Genomic DNA, 15271 nt, shown 5'->3' with positions numbered 1-15271 from the left:
ACCATGGAAGCTTGTAATCTTTGAAATGACTCATTCACTATGATTAATTTACCCTTTATTTATATCTATATATCTAAAGGGCAAATGTCACTTTTAGAGTTATTATTTTGGAGAAAAATTTATACAGAATTTTACTTTAGATGCAGGTCACATCATTTATGAGTAACTGTCATGACTGACTCATTGCATTTTTCTGTCAATGTTGAGTTTCTTCCAGTTTCAGAAATATCTCTTGAAGAAGAAACATTGCTAATATGCTGTGAAAGACACCACACCGCTAAGACAAGTATTTATTTTTTTTTTTCAATTAACAGAAGTATTGTCATACAATGAGTATACCAGAAGCAATGCAATGTCTTATGTCTACATTTCAACAAAATCACTATAGGATTGCAGGCAGAAATGATTTTCTCTAGGCCATGGTATAAGAAGTTCTACTAGAAAAATGCAAACTATTAAAGCACACGCTGTTGCCATGTTTCTTTCAAAATGGAGCATATAAATATGAATAGCAATTCCACAAACACATGCTGACACAAAAGTTAAGATATGCTTTAAAGTTGTCTCCTTTAGTAACAGGATGAAGTGCAAAAGCTGGGAAAGAGGGTATAGAGCAATGCCCAGATACCTGCACCTTGTAAGAACATGAAGTCCTGTGGACTCCAAATGTACAAGGAAATGAAAGCAAAACTTTCTTCACCTCTGTCCCCACATAAGGGGAAAGGGAAGAGAACGAGCATTAAAATCAAGCTGTGTTGTATGACAGTGCAACAGCCATTAATCCATCTACATTTTAAATATTTCTGTATTTACCTGGACCTGCATTTAAATGCCTGGTATGATTAAAATTATGTTTAGTGACATCCCCTTCAATGATCTGCTCCAAGGATACATTATTCCCTTTATGTCACACAGCCAAGCACTTAAGCATAGCTACAACCTGGTAACTTCCAGGCTCCTTACCAGTACTTTTAATCCATCCTACCTGAACTCACAGCCGTTCCAAACAGCAAGATGTCTTGACCATCTGCCTACAACTCTTTTTTCCATTCATCACCAGTAGCAGTATCTTACTGTATTCCATTGTCGTGGTGTGTGTGGCCTTGACTGGTTATCAGTTCATTTCACAGCTTTGTTGTTTGAACTACTGCCAAAATAACTGGTTCATGTTTTAGTTACAAGCTTTGGAAAAGTTGATAATTTGGACAGTTTTTTCTTTCTACACAGTTGTTCTTCCAGATGGTTGACATTACTTTGAGCAGTCCTTTTTTCACTTTTGAAATGATTTGGTCTGGCAATAACTTATTTCAGACTTTTAAAGTTTACAAGCTGTATTTGCATCTTGTCTAAATTTGCCTTTTGATGTCAATGAGACTACAGCAACTTGAAGAGCACAATGATCTTACTTCATCACTGTGTAAATTATATTTACAAATGAAGATGAAAAGATGCCATTTTTCAATAATCTGAAATTGCACTGTTAAATTCAAAGGTGGTATTTTGTGGATTTTTTTCTGTCTCCAAATTATGCAATTATTACTAATTATTTCAGTCCACACCAGCTAACATCATTTGTCAAACACAGATGGAAGAAGGAATTACCTGTAACTGATCTGAAGAGCTCTGAACAGTTTTGTGTTTCGTATCTGGTCATGAATAGTCATCTTTTGGGTAAAGTTAGCGTTTAAGACATAGTACTGTACACAAAACCTCATTAAACAGGACATTCATGAAAGCCTGTGTCAGGTCATTACTGCTTCTAGGAGATATATCGTGTTTAAGTCAATGACAAAACTCAAATTTGCTTAACAGATCTAATAAGAAATATTGGACGTGGGTTGATTTCAACACAATTTAGGTATTCAAAGTTAAAAAATATATATTTTTTGAAAGAACTCTATCTAAAAAGAATATCATAATAGGCATAACTGCTGACTAGGCAGTTTCTTAGGCCACCTGAGCTATATAAAATTCTGTAAATAAAGCAGCATAAATTCATGAGCAATTAATTGAAAATCCTTTCTTTGGATTTTCGCTTATAAATTAGGAACATATTTACAATTCTGACCCAACTCACTGGGAAATCAACTCTAGGAATATAGATGAAGCCCATGCATTCTGATTTTGAAGCTCTTCTACTGCTGCTAGAGAAGCTAGTCAGCATGCAGGAGAGCTGTGGTGTGCTTCAGCATGGATTTTCCAATGGCAATGAAACCAGTGAGTGGAATTTAGGTCTCAGTGACATCTGTGAGAGCTTTTCCATCGACTTTAACTGAGCCAGATTTCATCCAAGGCTGTGCAATTACTGTTTCAATATAATATTATTTCCCCTGGACTAGATGTTTGAGGCATGGTTTTGCTTCAAAAAAGATACACTGGCAAAAAAGAAAAGTCTCTGCAAAAGTGCAACAACCCCTGCCATCTCCAATATCATTTTTTTCTTTTAAACTACTGCTACTAAAAGCTCTCTCAAAACAAATTTGAAATTATGATAGATCTACAAGGTGTATCTGAGAATTTAAAAAGAATCTTCATTATAAGAAAAAGCTTTGAGATTTGAACAATGTAGCTGGGGGGGGGGGGGGGGGGCGCATAGCAATGATTTGCCCATTAGCTGTGTAAGTACTTTGGGGCTATAGATGGTGTCTCTGTCTATGTCCACACAACACCTTCATGTTGTATAAGAGGTGGCTGCTAGGAAGCAGAAACATTCAAAGAATGATGACTTTGAAAAAGGAACTTCAAAACTTCAATATAGTTGAGAAATTTTCCTCAAGACCACTTTTAAGATCACAACACACAGGTAAGAGAAGACTAATCTAACATGCTTACAATAATATTCCAAGAGATACCCGTCTAAACCAGTTATTTGCTGCATCAGCTCTAGGGTCTATAAGGAAATGATACATTTCTTAAATGTTAATAATTAACAATTTACAAATCAGTTAGATGTTCAAATCAACTGGTTTTTGCACTCCATCACTTGTAACTGCATGCCTGTTTCCCATGGAGGCCAAGCCACCCATCAACAGAGATCACTTTAAAAAAAAAAAAAAAAAAGTGTACTTTCCTCTGAAATAAGAAAGATCCTTTAGGCTAACATCTTTCCCAGCTGACTTCTTGAATAGGTACTTGAAATAACTTGATACATTGGTAAAAGGCATTAAAAACACAAATACTCATCTTCTCTGCAGGTAATATCTTCTAATTCATGATCTCTTACATCTATGTTAATCCTAACACAATTGTTTTCCTGCTTATTACCAGGACTCATACATAACAAGGGATTTAGGGACACTATCCATATTTGGACTCATGCTCTATTGTGCAAAAACATGTTTTTCACTGCTTTGAAATCAGTGAGCTTCACTAATGTGAGATGGTTTTCAGGTCATTACAACTTATACAAGTGTTTGCAGCCACTATGCTGAGCACTATAATAAATGTATAGGGATTATGTAGACATGCAAAATTCCTCAGAACAAGTTTAGGAATGACCACAATTCAAGACAGAATCTCATTTACCCTCATATTTTAGAATCCAAAATGCAGTAACTATCCTCCAAAAGCCTATATTTGCTACAGACCCCTTTCCAATTAATACAGGCCACTATATCTCAGGCTTTCCATTGTAAGCCATTGTGATAAAGTCTTACAGATGACTTACTTGCAGCTGTAAGATGACCCAGGATGCCATTCACCTCTTCAGACTCTCCTCATTCATGACACCATGTCATATATCAAATTTGAAAAAGGACTTTTTATTTCCTGTTCATTTGAACAGTAACTATTCACTCTGCATTTCTTCTGCAAACTAAAAAATGGTGAGCAGTATGCTAAAGCATGTACTGTAGAGAGCAGAAGAATGGAATTCTTTCTAGTTATTAGAAATTGAATGTAATAAAAAAGTATTAAATTCATTGTACCTGGTCCAATGAAAACAGAAACATCATATGAATATGAAAAAAGATCATACAGTATGGAATATGGAAATGTATGAACAATAATTACTTTGGTTTGACATTATTCTTTACAATAGATTTGAGAACATAGCTTTTGTTAGAAGACTGGCATTAAGTGAAAAGGCTCAAGAAAAAGAAAAAAAATGGATTCCAGGTCTGATAATGTTTTAAGGTAGAACTATCCTTTCAACTACTACTGCATTCTGGCAAATGTGGTCAGGCACAGTGCACCTCTCAAAGTATCGTGAGCACAGAGAACCCTGATTTCAAGCCAAGGTCTAAGTTTGGTTATGCTAACACCAGGGCAAAGAGAGCCCCTCTGTATTTACAAACAACGTTTTGTAATAGGAAGCCTAGCCCGTTCTGGAATTTGTTGAAATCTCATCTTTCCACTGTGACTTTTGAAGAAAACAAAAACAAACAAACAAAAAACACAAATTGAGCTAAGTACACATTCCAGGTGAAGTAACTCAGAGGTCACTTTCCCCGAATGGACATGCCCCAGTCATCCAGTGTAATCAAATATTCTAACCTTGCTTTTTGAAACATTGGAAGTTAAAAGAATAGCAAAATTAGGGCATATACACACAATTTAGGAAACACCGTAAGAAGATCAATAAAACAACCTTTTGCATCCTTTTAGTTTACAGTCTCTGACAGTGGATCAGTGTGTCTCAAAAAAAGCCACCATCACTGAAAGCTAAACAAGACTCCTTGAAATGTCACCTAATTATAGGTAGACAAGCACAAATACGTCAGCGGCAACAGATCATGGTGTCAAACCCTAGACCCCAGAATGTGGTAACGCTGCCTAAAAGTAAAAATGACATAGGTGGCGTTTCACAGCTTGGGTCTGATCACACTAGCAGGTAGGATGAGGATTATGGATTTAGAATTATATCTATTTATAAGCAATAGCAACTCTGTCATTTCCACATCACAGGTGGGGCCACTGAGTGGCCACCAAACTGGAACACCTCACTGAGCCAGAAATGATGGGTCAAAGTATCACGCAATGAAACTGGAAAGAAAAGACAAGATTAGGCAGCTACTAGGAGAGAAAGGGCCCCATTTCATTCTTCTCACTATGATCAGTGTCAGCTTCATTGCCCCAAAGTCAGAGCATGGCTCTGCAGTTCCACGTGAATGGCTGTCCTCTTCTACCTTCTACTGCTTCCACAGCTATGCCTACAAAGATTAATCTGCATTTATAGACACAAGTGGTTGCAATCGTGCCCATGAATGTAAATACCTAAGTACACCTTCTCCTTTCTTTCCCAATCTAGAGAGCATCTTCTTTTCCCCATTAGCTATACAATTTATTTCAAAGTTCATGTAAACAATCTCTTTCAGTTTCTAGCCCCCTCTGTTAAAACATGCATTTGACTACTACAACTTTCAGAAACCTCTGGATATGGAGATACTTGACAGTAAACCCATAGGCTGAATTTCAGGAATCTGTTTTTAACTTTAGCATAGAACATGAGTGTCTAAGCAGACTATATAAAACCACTAAGAAAAAATAAACATTCATTATGAAATCAAGTTCATAGATTTCAAGTAGTCTTAAATATATTTTGAGAGTTTAGACTAAAGTAATAACTTTATTGAGAATGTCATAAAAATTGAAGAATAAAATTAAGATGTAGCTTATTAAGATTCTAAAATGGATAATAAACTTGCACAAACATAATCTCTGTAGCAAAGCAAGGAGAGAGCCACTAAAAGTGCACTTCTCTTTCTGATTCATCTTAGGAAACTGTGAATTAGCAGAGACCCTAACAGCAGGTGTAAATTGCAACACAGCTTTCGTTCCACACATAGATCTTATATTATCGGTGGGACCTCAGCAAATGGATTGAAGGATTTGTGCAGCCATAGCTCTAACTGCTACACACTAGCACATTTGTTAAAATTATCTGGAACATAGCAAGTGCTTGATAATAGAATCAGACCACAGAACAAATACAATGTGTTCTTTATGCCAAATCTCTCATTATGAAGAAAGTTGGAAAAATACAAAGATTTCTACCCTATAAAGAGACTAATAAGCATGCAAAAAAACTAAAATGCTATTTTTGATGTGACATTTTGTAATGAAGTGATACTGTAACATTATCTGGACAGCAAAAGGTTTGTGTGTCCTAGTTACTAAGTGTAGATAGCATTCACTTCTATAACTGTCAAATCCTTTTCATACTATTTTAATTTGCAAGAGAACCTGACTTCACTATGGAAATGTTGTGATAAAGCCTAAAAAGAATTTATCTGATCAAAGAAGAATGTATTACCACCATGTGGAGATTTGCTTCAAATCTTGCATAAACACAACCCACTTTTGTACAAAAACAGATAATGGGAACATAAGGGAAAAAATAATTCAAATCTTTAAGTTTGCATTTTTGTTGTTGTTGGTGGTGGTTTTTTTTAGAAGCAAAGTAAGAAAAGAATATTTACCCACAAATAAAGTTTATAAAAAACACCTTACATGCTAATATCTCCCTAATAACATCTATTTGTCAAAATACTATGTAATCAAGACAGCAGTTGAAGGCTAACAATCCCCTACTGTAATATACTTTGGATTATGGATTCAGGATTATTTAGGGATGTTTAGTAGTTATGTATAAATTAAGTGTACCAAGTTACCTAAAGAATAATTTAATTCCAAAATTTAAATAGTCTCAGTAATAAAAGAAAACACCACCTGCAGCTACGTTATAATTTGTTAATTGAATATAGAATTAAAATCAGTGCTGTCACCCCATAAATTTTAAGGTAAGCCACTTAATGCAGTCATTCAGTGAAATTTCACAAACACCAACTCATTTGATAGTTAGTCTGTGAACAACTGTGCTCATCAGTTCTACAGCAATACCAGCCATCCTACAATAAATAGGACTTATAAATATGTGTTTGGCGAGACCCTCAAAACATGCTCGTTTTGGTGGGTTCATACATAAGCCACTTAATAGTCTCTCAAGATACATAAGAAATGAGACAAACATGAAACATGAGCCTGTACTAATCAATGGAATCAGCTAACTGTGTTATACCACAGCCTATACTCTGGCTTATCTTCATCTGGCTGACATAAAGGTAGAGCTTTACTGAGAAGTGAGAACAACATAAATATATCTAAATGGCCCAAATAATAATAATAATAAAAAATAGTTGTGGGGAATATAGACATACATTGAAGAAGGAGAAAGAGAAAGCATAGTATGAAGATTGCATAAGAAATTTACTCTTGTAAAGACATTTTTAAAGTCAGGCTGGTTCTCAAGTAGAAGACTTTGACACAGTAAAATCCTAATACACTATCTACTGTAGTAAGGCAGTAATTTGGGTGAGTCATGTACACATTTGTAAAATAAACTTCAGTAGCAACTATACGAAAAGATTTGTTATTAGAAGATGACAGGGAATTACTATTTATCCTCAACTCTCTTTCATGGACAAGTTTTCAGAAATCGGTAGCTTTTCAGTAGTTTTCCTCCCTTTTTTTTAGATGTTTTTATGTGACTTGCTTTAATCATGGAGTTTGTCATGCTCTCATGTGCTATCTAGTAGCTCCATTAACTGTATTGGATTCAATTCAGGTAGTTGTATTTCCTGAACCTCATGTACAACAGCAACTTTAACCACTGTTATTTCCAGCATTACCAGTTCTGATGCTTGTTTCATTAAAAAAAAAATAATAATAACAACAAATTAAATTAAATCATCTATCTAGAAAGCAATTCCCTTGCAACTGCAAGTTTTGGTGACAGTGACCCTAACTGGATACCTATACTATTGTGATTTTAGCTATTTTTCCCTGCCACATATACGTTTCAGTGATTTCCAGTGTGACATGACTTTTGCAAATGAAAAATTTTCCAGATACTTTTCATTTCTCATCAAAATATTTTATCAGTTGATCTCTAACTAATTCTGATCTGCTGCTCTTTTATGGAGCAAATTCACGCACAGGCCACCTTTGAAAGAAATAAATTAAATGTATTAACACAAAGATATTTTCAGACTATCAAAAAAAAAATCCTACTCTCAGTGGATAACATTAATGGTCTACATTTTTCATTTCATTTCCAAAATTTAACTACCGTCTTCTAGAATCTCAAAAGTAGCCACTCCCAATAAATTCTTCTATGTGATTTCATAAAGAGAATCAGATTTTTATTCTAGTGTTTGGAACAAATGTAAATTCCCCACTTTTAATTTGCAACAGACATTGAGTTTTATAGAGTGCTTCAGATAAGTTGAATAATCACACACCTGCAAGAAATTTCCCACTGGCAATTATAGCCTGAAGGAATCTACATGTTGGGCAAGAATCTTGATCTAAGCAAGAAAAGACTAAAAGTCTAATAGCAATCTACAAATCAGCATGAGAGAAGAACATCACATTAAGTGGAATACAAAAACTAAACCGACAACAAAAAACAAACAAAACAACCATCAACAGGTAAGGTTTATGGCTTACTTATTTTGTATCTGATTTTACTGAAGCTCTCTTGGTTGTCTGATACATGTGACACATTACCATACATAAATCAAGCCTAATTATAAATTGCTATGCTCTCAAGGAAAGTGAAAGCTCAGGAAGATATCAAGATGTGCTTGAGGCACGTGAATCAGTATTTGTACTCACTGTGGAATGAACAATAGAAACAGAAAAGACTTGATCTGAATAGCAAGTGGTGGAGGCAGAAGATATTAATCACTCCTTGTAAAAAAAAATATTATGCTGTCTTAGAGTTTAATTCTTTGGATTGTGATGCTAAGGTTAGTCTTTGCTCTCATCCATAGTCCAGCTGTTTGCAGAAAGGTTATAAATATCTCTATGGGAGCAGAATAAAGGCATACTGCTACACTTCATTTGATTACTAAACACTACCACCCTGTACCACAGCTATTGAATGTAACAACTGCTAAACAAAAGGGATCTTATCTCCTATCATTATTTCTACTTAAGGAGGATACTATGATCTACCATGAAAGAATCTCGGAGCAAAGGGCTGTTGTAAATACTACGATAAGACACTGGCTTTAATAGAACACTGTCTCTAGCAGTCTGATAATAAATAGATGAATTACTCAGGGTAACAGATAGACTTTGGAATATGATTTTTCTCTCCTTTCTTCCCAGGAAGCAACAGTTTTCACAACCACTGTACAGTGGTTGGTTCAAAGTCTTCTGCATGTGTGTCTGTGATAAAGTGTTACTCTTAATGGATCAAAATATTTGATATGAGCATTTAACAACAAATCCTGCCTAAAGAAATGGAAATTTGCCTTCAAATTCTTTCACACAAAGAGCTATTAACAAAAAATCTCTGAGAATATATTGATATTAAACTAAGCATATCCCTGAAACCTGAATTCCTCCTGACCCTTTTATCTCTATTTGAAAAATGTCTCTGACAACTGATGTTTGCCCTGATATTGTCATTTTTTATTTTGTATCGTTGTGAACATTTAAGCAATAATTCTAATGCAGATCTCTTTCTAGACTTTTACTGGATATCAGTAAGCCTAGCCAAGTGTGTTTGGTTTAAATGCACAGCAATTTCTGCCTCTACATAACCTGTTTCAGTACTGATCACTGAGACAATGTCTAAAACCACGAGCACCCTTTATACTGTGCTGTCTCTCACCTCCATAAACTTACAGAATTATAATGAACCTTCATTTACCCCTCTTATGTGTGAACAGAAGAGAGATGGTAAGCAATTAAAATTTGAGTAACAAAAAGAAAATAGAAGAGCAGTAGATGAAATATATTTATCAGTAGCATAAATAAGACATTACCAAACACACAGAATACTAGCAAGAAAAAGTTGAAGCAAAAGAAAGAAGCACACCATATAGGTTTGATAGGATATTATTAAGCTCCTTGAGTAAGCTTTATAAAGGCTAAAAACATTTACAAATCATTGCAAGCACAACACGTGCAATATTTTTGTAGTTTACCTGCCCCTCATGAGCCTCACCTGGGGCTGTCTGACCCTGCTTACCTTCACCAGGCCTGATCCTGAGCCCCCATTCATGAGCAGGCATCCCTGCCTGGCTTCATCCCATCCTTATGAAGGTGTCTGATGCCTGTGCTAGGGGCTGCCCCTCTGGCCTGGCCTGCTCCTTCACTGGGGTCAACATGGCAGGTTGTGCTGGCTCAAAGGATTACTCCCAGTTCCTGTTCCATTGTAGCACCCTGAAAGTCTTAAATATGTGTGGTTTTTTTTTTTTCCCCTAAGTAAAGTATTCAAATATGACTGCATACTTACTCACCAGTTCTTCCCTGGAAGATTTTTCATGAGATTAATGCTGTGACCCCCTTTCCCACTAGTTTCAATAAACTGCCTCCTCAGCATCTGTAATTGCCATGTTGCAAGCAATACCTGAGAGCATACTCTTTCACATCACCTGCAGATGAATTTCCTCAAGTCAAATGAATGTCCTTTATTAAATACTGCTTACATTTAATAGCAACTCTGAAAAAAAAAATAATATTTCTCTCCCATATGTCCATGCGATAACACATGATCTCAGGAGATAATTGAGACAGCTGTGATTTGTGATAATTGCTTTGGAGGTTCTATGACACTGAAGGTATGTAGTTATCTACCAATTCTCTAAACTCTCTAAATAAGTGCTAAATACACAGACTTCACCCTGTAATAACCTAGCATGGAATTACCAGGAGGAATCATCACTTTATCCCCTAGCCATCTTCATATATAGTGTGTTTTAAAGATCTCTGCCCTTCAAGCAGTGCTACCATTTGTTCCCATGCCCAGGCAAGGCTTGGTCTGTTTTTAGAACAAGGTCACTCTTTCTACCCCTTTCACCTGGCCACATCACAGGAATCATATTGGAGCTCAGGTGTTACGCCAATGGATGCAAAGAGATCACTGGAGTACATATGCAACAGCACCTCTCTGTCATGGGAGTTGATTTTGGGCTAAGAATAGGAAAGATAAAGCATGCTCGAGGAAGGACCAGAAAGTTTTCTCTTGCCTGGAACCTATCATCATATACATCTTGCTGTAGTTTCTTTTTCTCTGACAGAAATGGTATTTTAAGAGAACCAAACAAAAGACATAGGGAGAGACAATATCTTAGATTTGATATAGTTGAAAAAAAGTGAGCAAACATTTGGGCAAACAGTCTCTTAACTGGATTAGCCCCTCCCCCCAACCCCACCCCCCCAAAAAAAGGACAAATTTCAAGCTAAAAACAACATTAAAATCAATAGCTTAGTTTAACCTAAGTCAAACACAGATTTGAATGAAAAAGTTCTTTCAAAGATTTAAAATGATATCCAGGCTTGCCACATGTTAAAACAAATATTCTCATACCATAATCGTTTCAAGGAAATATCACACTATTTTTGTAAGCTGTCAGATTTTGTCTCAAGACCAGCAGACTTCTTAATATAACTCTCAGCTTTTACTTGGCACAATATTCTCTGCTGCACATCTCCACAATTAGACATCTTCATTTTCAACTTCATGCTCTTTCGTTTTACACCCTTAGGCATTGGCTTCTGTCATGTAGGTCAGCTGGTGAAAGAGCAACACTTTCTGTCAATAACTGTTTTTGCATGCAAGAATCAATCAACCTCTCTCTCTTTTCACATATATATATGGGTGCACACACAATTATCCCTGTTACTTCATTCTCTGTACTGATAAGCAGATATATAGTGCTCTGTATATACAGATAGATATCCCTATGGTAGAATTCAGTATTTCTCCATAATGGCCAATAAGATAATTATCTCACCACATTCTCCAGCCAGCAACGAAGTGCCAGAAGAAAAACTATGACATACAGCAACCCCCTATGGCAGCGGGGTTGGAACTAGATGATCTCTAAGGTCCCTTCCAACCCAAATCATTCTATGACTACAATATACTATAATCTGAAAAGTATTACTTTCAGTGCTTTAATCAGTGTTAACATTAACAACACTCATCCATGCCAAAGCATGAAAGTATTGACCCCCTAAAGACCTATGTTAAAATATGACAGTATTTTATCCTGGAATTTAATTTGTGTTTGCTCCTAATTAAAATACGCATGACACATCTCTAGCACTAACCCCAGTTGTAATCAAGCTGTGGTTTGTGGCTTTCCACTGCAAAATTTCAAAATGAAACCTAGGGACAATAGTAGTACAGGAACAAATCAGCTAGAAATCCCATGTAATTCATTAAGGAAGCAAATCAGTGTCACACGGTTGTACAGAGACATGAGTCAGTTCTGCAATGTCTCAGAATGGTATTAAAAAAAAAAAAAAAAGAAAGAAAAATATGCAAAGTGCAAAGAATCAAATTATTCCCACTGGACCTCACGGGGCTCTGTGGCTGCATTTAAGTTCAGAGAGTATTATGAAGTGAAATTTGCATCTCTCTTTTCTCTCGTAGGGACAACCTTCAACCCTCAGCAGCCTCTTTAATCTTAAGACTTCCAAAGATTTTCTTTCTTTATGGTATTTTCTTGGGACCATCTTATTATTACTGCTATATCACCTCCAATGTGGTTTACACTCTGGTGTTATCCATAACCATATTGGTTCTACCTAGATTTTAGTGAAGTCTGGGTGAAGTAGGTACATGCTGTGGCTCTCTGATCTGCCCAGAAAGCAGCCCAAGTCCTGTCCCAATCCTCTTCATGCTCTTCTCTTAGCAAATAAATCATAAGTGACATAGAAAACTCAGTAACACTGGTACAAATCAATCCCCTCCAGAAAGAGTCTTATCTATTCCCATCCCTTCATCTTTTCCTCTGCTTTTCTTGGCCAAAGAAGAGAGAGAGGATATATTGCCCTTTTAAAATCATTATCAGGTGACAAACAGGCAGCCCTTAACCTTTCCCCTGGGTGGTTTTACTGTAAGATCCATGGGTTTCAGACCAATTGTTATGGACTGTTGGATCTTCTTTTCATTCGGGTTCCTGACTCTCAGCTGAAAGATTATGTTCTTATTTTACAGAGTAGACAGAAGGGGATTATGGAAATGGTCTTAAAGAAATAAAAATCTGAACTTCATTGTGACTGTAGAAATTTAGATGCTGAAAAATCTGAAGCCATTTGTGAGGGGCTCATTTTGAATAGAAATTTACTGTAGCAAGGTGAGGCATGTTTGAGGCTGGAGTGATGGGAAAAGAAAATGCTTGTAAACATCTTTGGAACTACTTTTTGTTTCTGTAATTATTTGTTCTAGGAAAGGAAGGACAAAGGTGGCACCAAACCTTTAAGATATGTTGCCTCCTTCCCTGCACCCTACTTCCACTATTGAGAACAGTAGAGCAACAAATTGCTCATCCAAAAAATATCCCAAACTAAAAGGACTGAGACAGTCTACTGTGAATTTTCCATTTTGTCAGCTTGGACACAGCCTCTACAGAGCAGGCTTAACACAAAGCTTTACATACATGGGGACCTGTCTGCTTTGGAGAGACCAGCACTAGGCTCTGAACCCTTGTGCCTCCAGAAAGCCTCATGCTGAAAAACTATGACACCTTACGGTCAAGATTCAGTAACTGTTTAGTTCCAATATTTTTGCCAAATTCTTTCAATTTTCTTTCTCCATTTATTTTCCCTCTGACAAAGAAGTATTCTAAGAGAAAAATACATTTTAAGAGAGTAAGAACCCAGCTGAGATGAAAAGCAGTTATGATTTTAAGGTGTGCTTTAGCCGCTATCAGTTGTACTGTGATGATAATGCTGGTGTTTCATGATGACACCTGCAGCTTGTGTGATGGATGTGATTCTGTATTTTGTTTTGATACACTCGAAAAGCACCCTAGAAATGTTACATTTCCTGGCTATAACATATGACTGCCCATCCTCCCAGCCACTCTGGGATCAAATCAAAATGAGAGGCAGCGACCTTTCCGTTGGGGAAAAAGAGAGTATTAATAGGGAGAAGGAGAGTAATACGTAGTAACTCTCATAAAACATAGAACTCTCATAAAACACAGAATCACAGAATCACAGAATCGTCTAGGTTGGAAGAGACCTCCAAGATCATCTAGTCCAACCTCTGTCCTAACACTAACAAGTCCTCCACTAAACCATATCACTAAGGGCTACATCTAAACGTCTTTTAAAGACCTCCAGGGATGGTGACTCAACCACTTCCCTGGGCAGTCCATTCCAATGCCTAACAACCCTTTCAGTAAAGAAGTTCTTCCTAACATCCAACCTAAACCTCCCCTGGCGCAACTTTAGCCCATTCCCCCTCGTCCTGTCACCAGGCACGTGGGAGAATAGACCAACCCCCACCTCTCTACAGCCTCCTTTAAGGTACCTGTAGAGAGCGATGAGGTCTCCCCTGAGCCTCCTCTTCTCCAGGCTAAACAACCCCAGCTCCCTCAGCCGCTCCTCGTAAGACTTGTTCTCCAGACCCCTCACCAGCTTCGTTGCCCTTCTCTGGACTCTCTCAAGCACCTCCATGTCCTTCTTGTAGTGAGGGGCCCAAAACTGAACACAGTACTCGAGGTGCGGCCTCACCAGAGCCGAGTACAGGGGGACAATCACTTCCCTAGACCTGCTGGCCACACTGCTTCTTATACAGGCCAGGATGCTGTTGGCCTTCTTGGCCACCTGAGCACACTGCTGGCTCATATTCAGCTGCCTATCAACCAGTACTCCCAGGTCCTTCTCTGCCAGGCAGCTTTCTAACCACTCATCTCCCAGCCTGTAGTGCTGCCTGGGGTTGTTACGCCCCAGATGCAGGACCCGGCACTTGGCCTTGTTGAACTTCATACAGTTGCCCTCAGCCCATCGGTCCAGCCTATCCAGATCCTCCTGCAGAGCCTTCCTTCCCTCGAGCAGATCGACACACGCACCTAACTTGGTGTCATCTGCAAACTTACTGAGGGTGCACTCGATCCCCTCATCCAGGTCATCGATAAAGATATTAAAGAGGACTGGCCCCAGCACTGAGCCCTGGGGGACTCCACTAGTAACCGGCCTCCAACTGGATTTGGCTCCATTCACCACAACTCTTTGGGCCCGGCTATCCAGCCAGTTTTTAACCCAACAAAGCGTACGCCAGTCCAAGCCATGAGCAGCCAGTTTCTTGAGGAGAATGTTGTGGGAAACGGTGTCAAAAGCCTTACTGAAGTCAAAGTAGATCACATCCACAGCCTTCCCCTCATCCACCAAGCGCGTCACTTGGTCATAGAAGGAGATCAGGTTCATCAAGCAGGACCTACCTTTCATAAACCCATGCTGACTGGGACTGATCGCCTGGTTGCCCTGCAAGTGCCGCGTGATGACACTCAAGATAATCTGC

General features: G+C 37.7%; 1 long non-coding RNA gene across 1 annotated transcript in view; it reads right to left on the bottom strand.

Annotated features, from left to right (window-relative positions):
• Positions 1 to 11245: 11245 nt before the first annotated feature.
• LOC136791800 (uncharacterized) overlaps positions 11246 to 15271 on the bottom strand; it is a 68431-nt gene continuing 64405 nt past the window's right edge. Inside the window, exon 4 of the long non-coding RNA XR_010834593.1 lies at positions 11246 to 11527. This is a non-coding gene — a long non-coding RNA (uncharacterized lncRNA). The remainder of the gene's footprint in view (positions 11528 to 15271) is intronic.

The sequence above is a fragment of the Anser cygnoides genome, chromosome 12, assembly GCF_040182565.1.
Source record: "Anser cygnoides isolate HZ-2024a breed goose chromosome 12, Taihu_goose_T2T_genome, whole genome shotgun sequence".
NCBI classification, from domain to species: domain Eukaryota; kingdom Metazoa; phylum Chordata; class Aves; order Anseriformes; family Anatidae; genus Anser; species Anser cygnoides.
This window is presented reverse-complemented; position numbering and strand designations above follow the sequence as displayed.